Below are 18,801 nucleotides of genomic sequence, written 5' to 3'. Positions count from 1 at the left end.
ACCGTATAAAGACAAAGACAACGAAGCCATATCATACTATACTTGTCAATGCAATTAGGAAGAAACACTTGGTTCTAAGAACTTCAAGTTAAAATTTTTTTTAATCTAAAAAAGCAAATGACCTTGCTCAACTCTCATCATCAGCATACCACATCTACAAATAAAGCCGACAAAGACGCAGGTATGTAAAGAAAAATCTCTGGGACAGGTCCCAACACATGAAATCTCTTTATGAACTAACAGACTGGCCAAGTACTCCAGAGATTCTGGAAGGAGGAAGGTGATGTTTGAGATTACATTTCAAAATGGAATAAGTAAACAGAAGCAAGCCTGAAGAAAGAACAGACATACCACACACTGACAAGCAGGAGAAGAAAACCCTCTTGGCAGTGTTTCATTTATTAAACCACAGTTGTCGGTCAGTAACAACCCACCAGCTAGTAACTGGAATTTGAAACTAACTATATGCTGTATTATGAAACCCAGAACTGAAGAATCGTGCACTGAACGATGGTCACGAATGAAGGTCACGATGAAGGCTGCTCCAAAAGAAAACTACTGGAACGTCCACTCTCAAGAGGACACCCCAGGGGTTGCTTCAGAGGACCCTAGCATACACTATGCTCAGTTTTTTATGCACTTAACCAACTTGCTCTACTTGGAGTAAAGTGACCTCAAGTAGAAAAGTACAGTTGACTCAAGCAACTTGGGTTGGCACTGCACGGGTCCATTTACGCACAGATATTTTTTCCCTGAAAAATACAGTATAGTTCTGTAAATATATTTTCTCTTATGACTTTCTTAACGAACATCTTTTCTCTGGCTTACTGGATTGTAAAGATACAGTATATAATACACATAACACACAAAATTTGTGTTAATTGGCTGTTTATGTTATTGGTAAAGCTTTCAATCAATAGCATGCTATTAAGTTTTGGGGAATCAAAAGTTATACTCAGTCATTTGTCAGCGCAGGGGGTTAGTGCCCTTAACCTTCTCACTGTTCAAGGGTCAATTCTACTTGTAAGATAGTCACTTAAAAATTCAACTGAATGACTCGGCTAAGAAGCCAATCAGCTACACCAAATGAGGGGGGACGCGACTTCTCTGTAACTTCAGCTTTGAAGCTTGGGCAGACACTGCCGCTAATGCTGGATCATCTATCAATTGACAGACACAACTAGCATACCTGAGTGCTCCGATTACCACACACGGCCAAACTCGAATAACAAAAGGCCTTTGAGAACACAACTTGGTGTATACACCACTCCACTGTGAACCAAATATAATGAGAGAGGACTGTTGGCCAAAGCAGGGGCAATTAAAAAGTGACACAATCCGTTCCCAGCAAAATGGGAGTTCTCTACCAACCTTGCCACTACTACTTCTCAAACTGTTTCCTTTTTACTACCTAAACCTTGAGAAATTCGCACCTGTAACCACAAACTATTTACCTTCTACAGCTCCCATGCTCTCCTTCCAGAGGAATGTGCTGCTGTTGCCACAGTTAACCCCGAGTGCTAACCCTTCCATCTCCCAGGTCCTTGTCCCTGTGAATTCTGTTGCTTCCCAGTCTGTCTAGATAAAAACGACTGGTCCGTGCAATTATTCTCTTACTGATTTCATGAATATCTCATGCGACGGACACTCTTCCAAACCCATTTTTCCGGAAGGTCTGGGTAAACCCCACCACCCAGAAGTAGCCAGCGGTCAGGCAGTATTCCAGGTGCTGGTGACAAACCAAAATTCTCAGCCTGTTGGGAATTTATGTACATAGCAAGGGAGACAAGAGCAGTCAGATTAAATAAAACATCCGGCATTTCTGAGAGAGCAAGTGCTATGCAGAAAAAAAAGCCGGGATGAGATGAAGGTTGCCATTTTATTTTTAATTTAATTTATTTCATTTAAATTCAATTAATTAACATATATTGTGTTATTAGTTCAGTAGAGTTCAGAGTTTCATCAGTTGTATTTCACACCCAGTGCTCATCACATCACCTGCCCTCTCAATGTCCATCACCCAACCCAGTTACCCATCCCCCCATCCCCCTCCCTCCAGCAACCCTCAGTTTGTTTCTTCTCTTCCAGTTTGTCTCCCTCTCTGATTTTATTTTTCCTGACTTTCCCTATGAGCCTGTTTTTTTCTTCAATTCCACATGAGTGAGATCACATCATCGTCTTTCTCTGATTGACTTATTTAGCATAATACCCTCTAGTTCCATCCACGTCATCTTCGGTTTTTTTGATGGCTGAGTAGTATTCTACTGTATATATGCACATTTTCTTTTTTTTTTTTTTTTAAGATTTTATTTATTTATTTGACAGACAGAGATCACAAGCAGGCAGACAGGCAGGCAGAGAGAGGGAGAGGAGGAAGCAGGCTCCCTGCAGAGCAGAGAGCCCGATGCGGGACTCGATCCCAGGACCCTGAGATCATGACCTGAGCCGAAGGCAGCGGCCCAACCCACTGAGCCACCCAGGCGCCCCTGCACATTTTCTTTACCCAGTCATCTGTCGATGGACATATGGGCTCTTTTCCATAGTCTGGCTATCGTGGACACTGCTGCTATAAACACTGGGGTGCACGTGCCCCTTCGGATCCCTACGTTTGTACCTTATGGGTAAATACCCAGTAGTGCGATTGCTGGGTCGTAGGGTAGTTCTATTTTCAACATTTTGAGGAAGCTCCACACTGTTTTCCAGAGTGGCTGCACCAGCTTGCATTCCCACCAACACTGTAGGAGGGTTCACCTTTCTCCACATCCTCTCCAACATCTGTCGTTTCCTGACTTGTTAATTTTAGCCATTCTGACTGGTGTGAGGTGGTATCTCACTGTGGTTTGATTTATATTTCCCTGATGCTGAGTGATGTTTTTCATGTGTCTGCTGGCCATTTGTATGTCTTCTCTGGAGAAATGTCTGTTCATGTCTTTTGCTCATTTCTTGACTGGGTTATTTGCTTTTTGGGTGTTGAGTCTGATTAAATTCTTTATAGATTTTGGATACTAGCCCTTAATCTGATGAGACATTTGCCAATATCCCCTCCCATTCTGTAGGGTTGGTTTTTTTTTTTTTTTTTGGTTTTGCCGACTGTTTCCTTTGCTGTGCGAAAGCTTTTTATCTTGGTGAAGTCCTAATAGTTCATTTTTGCTTTTGTTTCCCTGAGGATTGCAATTTTAAATATGGAAGGGCTCGTGGAGGGGACTTTTTTTTTTTTTTTAAGATTTATCTACTTATTTATCTGAGATAGAGAGAAAGAGAAAGAGAGAGAGAGAGAGAGAGAGAGAGAGAGAGAAAGAATGAATGGGAGGGGTAAAGGGAAAGGGGAGAGAATTCCAAGCAGACTCTGCACTGAGCATAGAGCCTGATATGGGGCCCAATCCCATGATCGTGAGCCTGACCAAAATCAAGAGTCAGATGCTTAACTGACCGAGCCACATAGGTGCCCCCTGTGGTGGCATTTTAAGCCAGTATGTTTTGTGTTCTGTGTTTAGCACTGTATAAGACTTGTCCTGTGTCCAGTAATAAAATGTAGCTAAGTTCTGGGCATAAAAATGCTTACTGAAACTTTAGGTATAATAGTATTAAAAAGTGGACAGCACTAGGGGCGCCTGGGTGGCTCAGTGGGTTAAGCCGCTGCCTTCGGCTCAGGTCATGATCTCAGGGTCCTGGGATCGAGTCCCGCGTCGGGCTCTCTGCTCAGCGGGGAGCCTGCTTCCTCCTCTCTCTCTCTCTGCCTGCCTCTCTGCCTACTTGTGATCTCTCTCTGCCAAATAAATAAATAAAATCTTTAAAAAAAAAAAAAAAGTGGACAGCACTAGGTCAGTAACTAGAGGGCTGTTTGGTAAAATGAAGAAGAACAGACCTCTGGACTATTACACAGCCATTAAAAATAATGGAAGTAACAGTCCAGTAATGCTAAAATCTACAACGTTCAGGGAAATAAGCAAAATAGAAAGGGTAAAAATTTAGGTAAGTCTAGATGGTAAAATGCACAAAAAAATAATAGTATTATAGTTGTTGGACTGTAGGTTTTCTTCCCCAAGACTTTCATTAACGTTTTTAACAGACTTTTTAGAGTCCCTATTGAGCTAGGACTCGCTGCTCCAGAATGCTTTCACTTGTGTGTTAGTGAAACTTTCTAAAGTCTCCTCAAAGGCCCAATCTTAGCTCTCCTTCATTCTCAGGTGACCGTTCTCAGTGAGAAGCTTGAGGCTACCTGACGTGTGAGCTCCATCTTGATCCACTAATAATCTGCCTCTGCCCACCGCCTCTTGTGTCAAGGACGCCTCTTCTCAGCAGTGGGTTTGCTCGGTTCCCCCCCGCCTCCTGCCATCCCAGACTGGGCAATCCTCCCCTGGATGCCTGCAGTGTTGCACGCACTCCTGGACTAGCTCCGCACACCCTGCCCCCTTAAAACAGCCGCGGGAGACAGAGCAGTGGTGGCAGCAAAGGGGATGACTACTGCCCCGCCAGCCCGCCGGGAGCGCCTGCAGGATCTGTACTCCACCCTGCAGACCAGATCTCACCGAGTCTGGCCCCCAGGAGGCGCCTGACAACATGGAGACACTTTCTGGTGGTCACAACCCAGGGGAGGCGGGCAGAGGAGTTTCTACAATGCACAGGACAGCTCCCCGCCACAAGGAATTGTCAGGCCCCAACTGTCAATACTGCTGAGGCTGAGAAACACTGCTCTCGCCCACGGACCCACCCTCCGCCCCTCCCTTCCTCCAAAAGCTTCAGGATTCTGCAATTTGGGTCCTTCTCACTCCACTGCTACTAAAACTAAAACGTCTTTGTCACGTGTGTCCATGGACAAGAAACACCAAATCCAGCAGCTTTTCCTTGTCCCCATCAGCCTTGAGTTTTACAGAATTTTAAAACAGTGACCTGATTTCTCTGCTGAAATCTATTCTCACTGGACATTGATAAAGAACCACACAGTAGGGGCGCCTGGGTGGCTCGGTGGGTTAAGCCTCTGCCTTTGGCTCAGGTCATGATTTCAGGGTCCTGGGATTGAGCCCCGAGTCGGGCTCTCTGCTCGGTGGGGAGTCTGCTTCCCCCAGCCCTTGTTTTCTGCCTGCCTCTCTGCCTACTTGTGATCTCTGTCAAATAAATAAATAAAATCTTTAAAAGTAAATAGGTAGATAGATTGATAAAACGGACCACGCAGTTTTCTCGGGCTCTCTGTCCTCCTTCACACACCTTAGATGTGGAGGCATGTCAACTTTCTACACTCTCCTACTCTCATTCATTCTTCCCCCCAGCACCGGTTTGCCTCCCAAATCTCTCTCCAGCTGCCAAGTCTGAGCCCCACCCCACATTTACAACTATTTCAACGTCTTTACCAGGATGTGCAGAGGACATTCTCAAATTTCAAAATTCAATTTTATGTGCCCCCATTCCCCAAAGCAACAGCAACTCCGAACTTATTTCCATGAGTGAAAACACTGGCAGCCCTAGTAACACCGTGACCCTCTTCGGAACATCGCGGCGGTCTTGTGTCTCCCATTCAGTGCCCTACTTCAATTCCTGCAAGCCCTGCACCAGCTCAGGCCTTCACGGAATTATCTGGACTCTTGCAGACACTTCTGTTACAGGCCAGCTGCCCTAGAACTTCCACTGCTCCCCAAATCTACCCTAAGAAACCATCTGAAAGCAAAAGTGATGCCACCCTCCTGCCCGGAAGTTCTGCTGTGTTTCTTGTTCTTCTTTTCGCATCGGGAGTGAAGTATGCACATGTGTCACATGTGTCACACTAACCCTATTGCCTAGGCTTTCCTTTTAATCTTAAGCCCTTAACACCCCTGCACTCCACCTGTCCTGTAAGGAGATATAAAACAGAAGCCCACAGAACTTCACGACCAAGGCCACGCGGCTAGTAAGAACACCAGAACGACAACCGTCTCTTTCCACTTGGTGATGACAGCTGCATCGGTGCACCACTACGACGATGCTTCTAGCTGTCCAGCAAGGCTTCCACGGTGAGGCACCTACGTTCTTCATGTCAACTTATCTTTCCATGCCCTGTTCTTTTTTTGTCATGTCCCGGCTTCTGTCTCCCAGCATGGGGCTCAAACACACAACGCTGAGATCCAGAGTCGCATGCTCTACTGACTGAGCCAAGCCAGGCCCCCTCTTATGCCGTATTCTTGTACCCCCTCTGCAGCCTACCTCTAAGTGTCCATTCCGCAAGCACACTTCATCAGCCAGCAGCGCCGGCCTATCCAGAATCCACCCCTCTTTCAGTCCGGTTTCCAAACTTCTTCCATTCTTCTCTCCGGCGATAGTCTTCCCTCTGACTACACAAGATCCTAGTCTGTTACTGTCTTGTGGCTTTAAAACAAAGAAACCAGACCTCTTTGGGCTGTTTCACGGTTATTTATGGACCTGTCGTATCCCTCTCATCAGAACACAAGGCTCCACAAGACAGGGACGGTGCTTACTGGAGCTCAGATTCACTGAGGGGTTAAGACAGAAAATCAGACAAGGTGCAAAAATAAGTATACGGAGAGTCTGTCTTTATCATCCCTTTCTTTGGCTTACTAACAAATGGAAGTGCGGCCCATTATTCCGGGCCTGTGGTATAGAAAAAACCATACTCTTCCAAAGAACAGAGTCACGGAGCAGACACACACGCACACGGAAGGGGAATGAGGGAACTGGGGCCGGGGAGCATTAGAAACCGACCTCCCAATGCCGAGAGGGAGCGTTCGGCTCCCTACCTGCCCCCTCCCTAAAGCCACATGCATGCAGCCTGTCCTGTTCTCCTCAGAGCAGTTCTAGCTATGGTGCGGCATTCAGTGTCTCCATTATTTGGCACCTAGAAGGCTGCTTGTAGCTACACCATGCAATGTCCTAGGAGTACTCGCCCTTTCTTGCACGATTTAGTGTCTGCACTTGAATTAAGTTACTTTCATTTTTCTAATTACTCCTAACTAGAACCTTGTTTGTATGATCTTGCTTCACAAGGTGATATTCAAAGATCGTCAGTGAAACACCTACGGAACAACTATTAAGTGGCAGGCACTGCGCGAGCTGCCAGGGCTACAAGGATAAACAGGACCGCTGTCCTCAAGGATAGATGCGCTCTCACACTCTGAGCTCAAACACGAACTGCTGTGAGACAGCCACAGCCTGGCATACGGGCGATCAGGAGACAATCGGTTAAGAGTTTTACACTGGGGTACCTGGGTGGCTCAGTGGGTTGGGCCTCTGCCTTCGGCTCAGGTCATGATCTCAGGGTCTGGGATCGAGCCCCACATTGGGCTCTCTGCTCCGCAGGGAGCCTACTTCCTCCTCTCTCTCTGCCTGCCTCTCTGCCTACTTGTGATCTGTCAAATAAACAAATAAAATCTTAAAAAAAAAAAAGTTTTACACTTTAAAGTGTGGCACCTGATGTTACTAAATACACCACGTTTGATCAAAATTACAATACTTGTTAAAGTACCATTACTTCATGTACCACAAGGAAGGAAAACACTTGAGTGAATTATGACACAACATTGGAGCAGTGCTGATCAAAATGCACCCGATCTCACAGCCAGAAAACGACAACTGAGAAGAGATTACACACGCTCCCACTAATGCCAACACTTGCCCGCATTCCTGAAGCACGCAACAGACGCGCAGGAAGCAGATGTGCGGCAAGAAAGCAGCCCCAAGGCTGTGGACCAAGCTGCAAGGCACCCCCGGGGACCCTTGGCTCGGTACACTTCCACAGAGATGTCGAACACACTGTTTTCAAACTTTTACATAGGTGAACATCTTCAAATAAAATCATTTGCAGAAAAAGAATTGCTCGGTGGCAGGGCTGGTAAGGGAAGAAGGGAAGACAGAGCCCTGATTTCTCTCCATCCACCTTCCCTCCTGGGTGGGCTGGGAGGCTCCCACCTGGAACCCAGGGCAGAGATAAACACTCCGTAATTCCAAAATTACAGACTTTTTAATGTGTAACTACAGTGCTTCCCCCTGGACAGCCATTTTCCTTGTTCCGTCTCCTCCGGACTTGGAGAAGAACTACTTAGCCGTCTCTTGACAAGAAGCCCTTTCTGGGTCTCCAGTGAGTAAATCTAGTTGTCCCTCAGTTTTGTATTTCTGCCACAGAGGGGAATATGCCTGAGAGTCTCAAATTTGCCTTAGAAATATTACACAAAGATTTTACTGCCACCAAATCAAGTCTGGCAAGACAGAAAAGCACACCCACAAGCTGACTTGAGATTCCGGTTGTTGTTACCGGTGAATTAATAGGGACCATAGCCTCAGCTGAGGTTTTTGTTGTTTTATATTTTTACACGAGCGCACGGGAGGGCTCCAGATGAGGACATGTAAATGCATGTAAATCTCGTTTCTACTCCCAAGAACGCCAGCCCTGTGAAGAGAGGGGCACTTTTCCTACGACCTGTGACAGTTATACTCTGTGGGGACTGCTTCGGTCCTGCTCCGTCAGACAGTCCTCCAAGAATTTCTCAGACTGCCACATTCGGCCAGACCCCAGAACAGACTACAAGACAGAAAAGGCCCACTGATGCCATGATTATTACCTTGAAACTTGCAATCATCTTGTTGTAACACAATTTACATTGTTTCCAGCCACTCTCAGGCTGGTTCCGCTTCACCCCGAGTTTGCAGCACAACCCCCAGGGCAACCCCCTCCGGCTGAACCCTGAAAGCCTTGCTGCACCGCACTGTGATGCTCTCTTCGCTCCTGTAATGCTGACAGAGACAGAGGACAGGACCATCCTCCTCCTGACTGGCTGGGCAGGTCACTGGGCAGTCAAGGCAGCTAACAAACTAGTATAATTTGGGAATCGACGAAGAAACAGGCAGGTGCTTTTAGGGACACTAGTTGATCCTCATAAGAATCCTTCAGAGAAGTGCTATTCTTAGTTCAGAGGAGCAGAAATGGAGGCTCAGAAACACTAACTCATCTGCTCCAGCTCTACCGTTTCCCCCCGGCAGCCTGATGAGCCTGCCCTCACGTGGCAAACTTCAGCACTCAGGAGAAGGGAGAGCTTGGGCTAGAGGCTTAGCTTCTTTGAGCAAGCATTCCGATCTGTAAGAAGCAGGTCACAGGCCCTCTACGAAGTTGCTGCGGTGATTAAGGAGGGCAGAAAACAGATTATCCAACACAGTGGGGTACGCAGTAGGTCGTAGGTGGCCAGGAAGCATCAGTAACTCCTTACTGAGCGCTCAGCTATAGCAGACCCTGGAGTGACGGATCTGAACCCGGGCCGGACGGACCTGCAAGCCTGGGTCCCCACCATCTCCTGCAGCAACTGTAGGTGGCAGGGGCTGCTCTCTACAGGGACACCCCCACTGTGGGATTGCCACAGCAGGAAGCACCTGGGGTCATGTGAAGTCTACACAGAGCAAAGAGGCCTTCGGAAGAATTTCTACACAAATTCAAAGAATGTCCATTCCCAGCCCAGTGTTCTCCACCACACAGGGATTCTCTGGTGAAACATTCTGAAGTCCCCCATTTGCCCACTTACCCCATAGCAGCCGCAGATCAGCCAAAGCCATTCTCCGGTGCCTGGGGAGACGCGGGCAACAGGCAGGGCACACTGGGCAGCCCAGATTCTCACTGCCTCCCTCCTTTCAAAATAAGCACATCCCTCGCAAATGAAAGACAGTGCCAACTGTGACATTCATTCCTTCAAATGAATTTTTTTAAAAAAATGGCACACTCATATTGTTCATCCCATTTGTCACAAAACGGACACTAACTGGGACCTACATTTTACCTAAGGGGAAAAAATATTTTACTTGCCATAACAAATCCCCACAAATATATTTCATTGCACTGAATGCAGATTTCCCTGGAGCCTAAATCACGGGGTGATAGGATGACAAAGGCTGTTGTGGGGTGAGTGGATTCCCCTTTTACCACGGTCAGGTCAAGGCTAAGTTAGCTTCCCCAAGCCCGTTTTTCACCCGTTTACAAAAAAGTTGCAATAATATAGCTTTCTTACAGAGTTGTTTTAGGGATCAGAGATACATTTACTATTCACATTTAGTTTCTGTTTCCTTCCACAAGCACGGGGTACACGCCCTAGTCACTTCCTCTTACAGCTGCCTTCATTAATGGTTTAACGATGTTTTCCGAATACTGAGCTATAGGTTTTCTGTGTGTCACCTCATTTATTCCTTCAACTATGCTGTGAAGAAAGACATCACCCCAATTTGCAGATGAGGAAACTGAAGGTGTGAGGTTTTTTAATGCCCTGCCTCGAAGCTACTAGGTCATGGAGCCAGAATTAGAGCCGGTGCTCTAAACCCCCACCCAAAACCACCTCTGCTATTTTGCACCAGAAAATGTAGACCAGTGAAGTCCATGAAGTATTTTTAACATATGCTCTTTGGGGGGTTAAGTTTTGGGGGTACGGATTCTAGATTACTATGCGGGCAGATACGAGGTTATACTCTGTGGCCCATAGCTTCTATGGTCATTTCTCTTTCCCCTTGAACAGGCTACTTAGGATAACTCAATGGCTCCGTGACTTCTGGAATACTTTGTTGCTCTGACAGCCATTCTGCCATTTTCTAGTCTCACCTTTACTGCACTGTTTTCAAGATCTTTTTTTTTTTTTTTTAAAGATTTTATTTATTTATTTGCCAGAGAGAGATCACAAGCAGGCAGAGAGGCAGGCAGAGAGAGAGAGGAGGAAGCAGGCTCCCTGCCGAGCAGAGAGCCCGATGCGGGGCTCGATCCCAGGACCCTGAGATCATGACCTGAGCCGAAGGCAGCGGCTTAACCACTGAGCCACCCAGGCGCCCCTGTTTTCAAGATCTTAAAAAAAGAAACAATTTTTAGTATCTTACCATGATATTAATTATATTTGCATAAATATCTAACATACCAACATTCACATGACACGTAAAAATTAAAGTCAAATTTATACTAGACTGACATCTAAACATTTACTGATGTGATCAACCTATTCAGCTGTTGATTTTTTTTTTTTAAAGATTTTATTTACTTATTTGACAGAGAGAGATCACAAGCAGGCAGAGAGGCAGGCAGAGAGAGAGGAGGAAGCAGGCTCCCTGCTGAGCAGGGGCTCGATCCCAGGACCCTGGGATCATGACCTGAGCCAAAGGCAGAGGCTTAACCCACTGAGCCACCCAGGCGCCCCCAGCTGTTGATTTTTTTTAAACTGATTCAGATTTAAGCCACCAACTTAATTCAGAGAACTCTCAGGAATTAATCTTCAGATGTAATGTTAAGTCTCATTTTCCCACCAAGGCAAAGTTCTTAAACCTTAACTGCATCTTAAAATTACCTGGAGAGCTTTTTAAAATCCTGATGTCCGGATCACACCTCACACCAATTAAATACAAGCCTCTCGAGGTGGCCCTTAGGCATCAGTAGTTTTTAAAGCTCTCTGGGAGATTCTAATGTGTAATTAGAATCCTCAGAGGATTCTAAGGTACAGCCAAAGTTGTAAAACACCACATTAAAGTATTCTACAGGTGCCAGTTCATGTTAACAAGAAAAGCACAGTCAAGGCTGACAAGTCTGCAATAAATACTGAAGTCTTGGATCTAATTATGCAAGTCCTCGGAATTTAGCTTATCGAAACAATTTAACAGAAGGAAAAATGAAGCTCACAGCAGCATTCATTACTTAATTTCTGATTTTTTAAATCTAAAATTTAAAGTGTTAGTTAAAACTAACACTTAACATTGGGTAAATGGCTTAAATCCTCAAGATAAAGTATTTTAGAGAGCCCCCAAGATAGTTACAAGACCACAGAAATAGATGAGAATAGAATAAAGTAAAAATATCGGAACACAAAATAGAAAATCAGCCACACCACTTAAAAAAACAACACAATGTGGGAGGTAATATCTGAAAATGAAATGAATCTGTTTTACTGGTGGCGGATTATCAGTAATATTATTATGTCTAACCTAACCGTTTAAAAAAAAAAAATCAATGCTAATTCTCCCTCCTTGCTATCATTCTTGCTTCTGGCCTAAGTTGGAGGACAGATACAGTATAGTACAGTGTATAGTATATACATATACTACAGATAGATAGATATATTATAGTGCAGGTGTCACCAAGAGCTCTACGGCAGGGAGCACAGAGCAATGAACCTGAGTCTGCACTGCGACACAGTTACATCTAACTCAACCCCAGGCCAACACCAGGCCAACACCAAATGGTGTTTCTTAGATGTTCCTCATCTAAGAAATAACGCAAATGACTGAGGCCCACTCACTAAGTGACGCGCTTTCTCTTTTTCTTACACTTTCCCTCCCCAGATGACTGAGGCCATCTAAGTGAGGACACAGAAATTTCTATTAAAGTATTACTTGGACCTTTATTTCTATAAAGCTAGGTTGATCTCTTACAGAACATACAATTGTCTATTTTATGACAGTTACTGACTTCATAACTACTTATTGTCCTCTGCCTACAAGGTGCACTTAACAAGAGGAGAAACAGAGGCACATGAGAATTATCCTGAAAGAAAGCCATTATCACTGTGAGTAACATCAAATTCCAGGCTGAGGAAAGAGACAGAAATCATTACAAAATAATCTGAAACTTGGAAAGAATAATAGAACTATCTGGATAAAATAATTTAGGACTGATGACAAAAAAACAGATCAAGAAGAAGAGTCCAATATCCAACCACTAGAAAAGAGAGAACACATCTTTAAAAAGGTTGAGTTTCTTAAGCTTTCTCATGAAGCAAATTAGACACAACAAAAATCAAACAGCAACCCTAGATGTTCACCAGCTTAAATCATCTAATCACAATAGAGGGCAAGGAATGCATGCCCATTTCTCCCAGTCTTATTTCTGAAAAGCATTTGAAACTCAACATAAAATATTAAGACCTAAATATGATTCTGTAACTCCAGGGTAACGGTGACTATTAAAAGCCGCTGATTAACAAGCTTCCAAGGGAGAAGCTGCCACAAGCCTATAGATAAGTGATTTGTTCTACATACAAAAATTCGTAACTTTAATCACAACAAAGTCATCACTCTGTAAACTAGCTTTTTCCAGTTCGAGGGGAAAAAAAAAAACAAAAAAACATTCTTGCTCATTAGTCTGGGCAGGACTCTTCAGACATGAAGTTCACTTGACTTTAATATAAGGTTACTGTCATTAAAATTTAAGAAAAGAACCAATACTTATTAAGTCCAATAAGCTTCTAATGAGCTCGTATGTTTTTATAAGATCCACTGCCCTGAGGCAGCATTTTTCCTAAGTCATTGTTGAAATGGATTCATCTTGTTTTGAAGCAGTTAAACAAATAACATATGTGAAAATAAAGCGACAACCTCTCTTTCACACACTAGACGGGACTTTTTTCAGGCCTCCCTTCTCTAGCACCCTCCTTATGCAGCGACACAGAACATCGCTCCACTCTCCCTGCGCACAGCACTGTACCGTCAGGGGGCGGGTGGGTTCCAGGACAGCTGCTCAAACCACTGATGAAGGACCAGATTTTTAAAAAAAAGGAAAAAAAAGTTCCAAGTCATTACAGAAGCAAAACTTCTAAAAATTACTAGAAAAGTAAAATACACAAGATACAAAATTGAAGCCCAAAGTTCTTGGTAGATTCAATTGATATAAAATGACTCGGTCAACTTAGCATAAAAGTTTCCGAACACATTCTCTCCACATCACACTGATCTCATCACAGATCAGTGGCAAAGAATGGGCCGCTCAGTGCTCACTGGGCCTGCCTCCTTGTGAGCAGCAGGGGTTACAACAGAGAAGGCTGCAGACTGCCAGGAACCACGTTTCACATTCCTAACATCTTCTGACCCCAGCGAGACAGGCAAGCAGGAGAACGAAAAGTCATGGCACAGACAGGGACATGGAACACGGAACCAGCTACACACAGATGCTCTGGACCACGTGTCCTTTTCTCCCGAAGTACACCTCACAGAGGCCTGGGCAAAGCTGAACACTTACTCAATACCAGTCAAGAGTATTTTAAAAGTTCAATCCCAACTGGTGTTTATTATTATTTTTATTATAAAATCAAAAGCATCCAGGGGCACCTGGGTGGCTCAGTGGGTTAAAGCCTCTGCCTTCGGCTCGGGTCATGATCTCAGGGTCCTGGGATAGAGCCCGGCATCGGGCTCTCTGCTCAGCAGGGAGCCTGCTTCCACCCCCCCGCCGCCCCCCGCCTGCCTCTCTGCCTACTTGTGATCTGTCAAATAAAATCTTTTAAAAAAAGAAAAATCAAAAGCATCCAAACATCCACTTTAACAGAGAAGTCACAAAGAGCTTCTAGAATTAATTCACTGACACGATTTCCCTGAACTGAATGTGAAATACTAGGAACTAATCACAGTACATAATAAAATAATACAGCGTAAAGCAGGATTCAGTTTTTCAGAGCACTTTCACCATAAATACCACTTTTACTCTTCCCAGTGACAAGGGCCAGCAACCTGCATATAAAGAACAGAAAGAAGCACAGATAAATGAACCAAGGTTTCACACAGCTAATGGCTGAACGAGGGTTAAAAGATCAATTTTTTTGAGACTTGATTTATTTGAGAGAGCAAGCACACACATGAGCACAGAGGGAGAGGGAGAAGCAGACTCCCTGCTTAGCAGGGAGCCCAATGAGGGGCTCAATCCCAGGACCCCCCAGACTACAACGTGAGACAAAGGCACACACTTAATCGACTGAGCCACCCAAGCACCCCTGAAAGATACATTTTTAAAATCTATTCCAAGTAATTTAGTATTAAAGTTGCATGGATTAATGAGCTGTAAGAAAAGCTAAGAGCAAAATGCTTCTCTTAGATTACATTTAAAAAGGTGTTAAGGGGTATTCTAACCTCTAACTCTTTCTTAACCGACAAAATCATTTTCATATAAGCATACATTTTCTAAAAACACGCATGTAAATAAAATCTTAAAAGTATACACATAGACAAAAAGATACTTCTTCTCAGTACGCGAAAATGCATTAGGTTCTATATGGATACTTGTTTGCAAGTGTCCCTCTAAGTATTTTTCCATTACTGATAAAATGTCTCCAAAAGCCCACTGAAAAATACTTTAGATGGGATGACAGATGGGATGACATTTTTAAACACGAATGCCACCTGGAAACTGGTCTTTTCTACACTGTACTTAAGTTCTTATTTCAAGACTAAGATTAAGTTATTATTTCAAGATACCACATTTTCAGAAAATAAATGACCTAGGTGATTTATTCACTCAAACCTTCAACATCTATTCATGCTGTATGTACTATGTTCCTGAATGCTACGAATAGATGAATGAATAACTTAGGAGCCAACATTCCTACTATCACAGAGCTTCTATTAGAAAAGGGTATAGTTACAGTTAGAGATACGCTTTTTAAAAAAAATAAAAGCTGGTGCTTCTGGAAGAAATTTCCTGTGGGTGGAGAGAGAGTGCATTCTTCAGACAGGTGGTCAGGAAAATCTCTGAGAAGGGACCAGTAGGGAAGAGCCAGCATGTGGAGTTACTGGGACAGGACAGAACAGGCAAAGGGTACAGCAGAGCACAAGGATCCGTGTAAAGAAAGCCACGGGAAGAAGGCAAACATCAGAAAATGAGGTGTCAGAGTTGGACAGGGTTAGGATCTCCTGGGGCTCTGCAGACCATGGTACTAACTAGGATTTTACTCCGAGTTGGGTGAGAAAATGTGAGGAAGAGGAGAACAAAGGTGAAAATACAAAAGAATAAAACACTATTATTAGTTTAGTATCAGATGAATATAACTTACTTATAATCCTCCAAACAACTTTGAGACAGGGATCAGCGTATTTCCATTTTTCATGTGAGGAAACGACAGGCATAAGGAAAAATTTGTTCAAGTATATGGCTAGTAAATGAAAAGGCTAGAATTTTACCCAGACCTAATTATGAAACTTCTGTACCTCCTTCTATTGTCCAGTGTGAAAATGACCCTCTAACACTGTCAAACAATGACTACATTCCAATTAGACACACTGTTAAGTCTGATACAATACTTATCGGAAGCTAAGTAGGTATATTAGATTTTCTGTCACAAGTTTTTTTTTAGAGTCCACAGCAAGAAAACCATACATTAAGAAGCCATTCCTCAGAGATGGGGTTACAGCATCCAAACAGAGGATCCATGGCTGGCCCCCAAACTCAAAGGTTCATGTACATGGAACACCAAAATGCAACAATCACAGAGTGCATTTCAGCTCATTTCAGCATTCCCACCACTATGCCCCAATCAACAACCAGTCAGCCTCTCCTCCTCACCTTACCTAGCAGGATGCAACTCAAGCAAAACGCTGGGCTGATGCTAACACACATGTAAAATCCTGTCAAATCGAGTGCAGAAAAAACCATTTTCCCGGTACTAACAACCCGAGTCATTCACGGGGGGGAAGTTCAAAGATGCGTCTTCCTGAGATCATCGAAGGCCAGGTCAAATGCCAGAGAAGCACCACTGAAGACCCACGACCCGTCAGTCTGGAAGCAGATACTCACTGCTGGCGGCTCGAACACCACGAATACCGCAAGCCCATCCTATCTGGGCCCCGGCGTCATACTGCAGCTTTAAGAGTAAAGCAGCCCTCCCGAAGGCACGTTTTGCTGAGTCTCGCTCTGACGGGAACTGCGGCATCTAGTTCCTGGTCTGAGGGCTGCTGCAATCTCGTCCCTGAAGCCACCTCACAGCCACCGTGCCCAGCCTTAGGGAGTCCTACGAGATCAAATGCAACTGCACAGAAATGCAGTGGGAGAGGCGAAATGCCAGAAACAGGGGGGTGGGTGAGCGGAGGGTGACCGATGCCCCCACAATAGATAGAAGGTTACTGTGTTAGGTGCTTGTAAGGAACACACTGCTAGACTCGTTCACGCCCATGCACACGATACTCGGTTCTTCTCCCCTTCCCTTTTTTTTTCTTTTGACCTTATACTGTCAAATACAGAATCAGAATCAGTCTCAACCAATACAGAAAGAATGCAGAGGAAAGAGGGCACATAATTTGAGCAATAACTGAGTATCAGCAATTTGCTATAAATTCTGCGATGTTAAATAACTCAAAACGAAACTTTTCTAAGGTAATGGCCAGAACATGCTGGAAAGTTAGACAGAATTGCTTCCATTCTTTACTCTGACGGTGCCACTTGTATGATCTTGGGTCAGTTACCGAATGTTCCCTGTGGCTCAGTTTCCTCATCTGTGAAGTGGGAATGCTGGATTTGCTGGGAGAGCCAACAAGCATGTGTAAAGTATCCGCATGGTGTCTGGCCCTCCGACGGCACTCAGTAAATTGTGACTATATGGGATACTCTAGGGCTGGTGTAATTCTAAGGAACAAAAAAGAAGACAGTTTTTGAGTTACGTGTTTTTAAAAGGGCACAGAACCTTTGCTTGTGAGTTAACTGTCAGACGACTAAAACGACACCCACATCGCCCTACCACTATTTACTCCCAAAAATCCAAGAGGAAACTGGGGCTCTTCTTCCTAGCTGTGTCAAGGGATTGTTAGCGTTGTGGGGGAGGCTGACCAGGAAAAAAACATGTCAGAAGCTGGACGGTGGTGCAGAGAGGTCCTCTTTACACACAGCTGAGTGGTCATCTTATTTCCAATGGGTCTTCCTCCCTAGCTCTCCAGGCAGAGGAACACGCCCAGTTTCTAAGAACTTCACAAGCATGTTCCCATTTCCCATTGTACAGACGAGAAAAGTGAGGCTCCTAGGTGATACTCAGTCAGGACACACCCATGTTCGACTCTCCCACGGTGAAGGCTGAACAGCCAGGCGCTTTGGTCCAATATTGATTTTGGCCAAAAGGATTATTTGACATGCTTAGTTTTTTTCCATAATAATCAATCACTTTAATTTCTGTTAATAATACAAGCAAGTAAAATTTCCAAGTCATTCTTTCTGTAGGTATCCCCTTAAGGAAACTCCCCAAAGTGACCAAATAAAAATCACATATAATGGTTACAAAAGGTTTATATGTTCTAGAGTATAGAGGACTCGCCCATCAAGTCCATCCTCTAGGCTCCTATTTTCTTCCACCAGGGTCCACAGAGAAGTCAGGAATGTTGTCAAGATCACGTGCTGTTGCCACAAAGAATCTGCTACCAGAGGCTAAGCTGTGTGACTACAGCTCTCTGAAGAATAATGCTGAGGCCTGAAGTTGTAGGGCACTCAGAGCAAACACAGGCTAGGGCCATCTGCATGCACACAGCAAGAAGTACACACAAGGGAACACAAGACATATGGAAGAGCTTTGTTATTCCAACCAATGTGCAACACCAACCCATCTTCTTAGAAAATCCAAGACACTGTAAAAGTTCAGAGGTTTTATAGTTATAAACTGCTTCAAATTATTGGTTCATGACTTAGCAGCTATGGTGATTACCTTTTTGAAATGAGGAGAATATGTCCATCTCCAAAGAGTTGGAGAGAGAATGAAATATACAAGAATTTATGCAAAGTGCCTAGCACAAATACAATAAATGGCAGCTGGTGCTATTGTTAATATAAATACATATATTATTCTCGGAAAGTGCATTCTGCAATTTTCCAGCATGCTGCCACACAGGTCAACAACCTTGAGATTACCATTTGAATGGCTTTCTAAAAGAACTAGGAAATGTTGGGGCGCCTGGGTGGCTCAGTGGGTTAAAACTCTGCCTTCGGCTCAGATCATGATCGTAGGGTCCTGGGATCAAGCACCGCATCGGCCTCTCTGCTCAGCAGAGAGCGTGCTTCCCTTCCTCTCTCTCTCTGCCTGCCTCTCTGCCTACTTGTGATCTCTGTCTGTCAAATAAATAAATAAAATCTTA

At 44.3% G+C, this 18,801-nt stretch overlaps 1 protein-coding gene across 7 annotated transcripts in view; it reads right to left on the bottom strand.

Annotated features, from left to right (window-relative positions):
* Positions 1-18,801, bottom strand: part of AKAP13 (A-kinase anchoring protein 13) — a 322,456-nt gene that overhangs the window by 158,215 nt on the left and 145,440 nt on the right. The gene's annotated exons all lie outside the window — the stretch shown is intronic.

The sequence above is a fragment of the Neovison vison genome, chromosome 13 (genome assembly GCF_020171115.1).
Source record: "Neovison vison isolate M4711 chromosome 13, ASM_NN_V1, whole genome shotgun sequence".
NCBI lineage: Eukaryota > Metazoa > Chordata > Mammalia > Carnivora > Mustelidae > Neogale > Neogale vison.
Note: the sequence above shows the minus strand (reverse complement) of the source record. Positions and strands in the feature narration are given on the sequence as shown.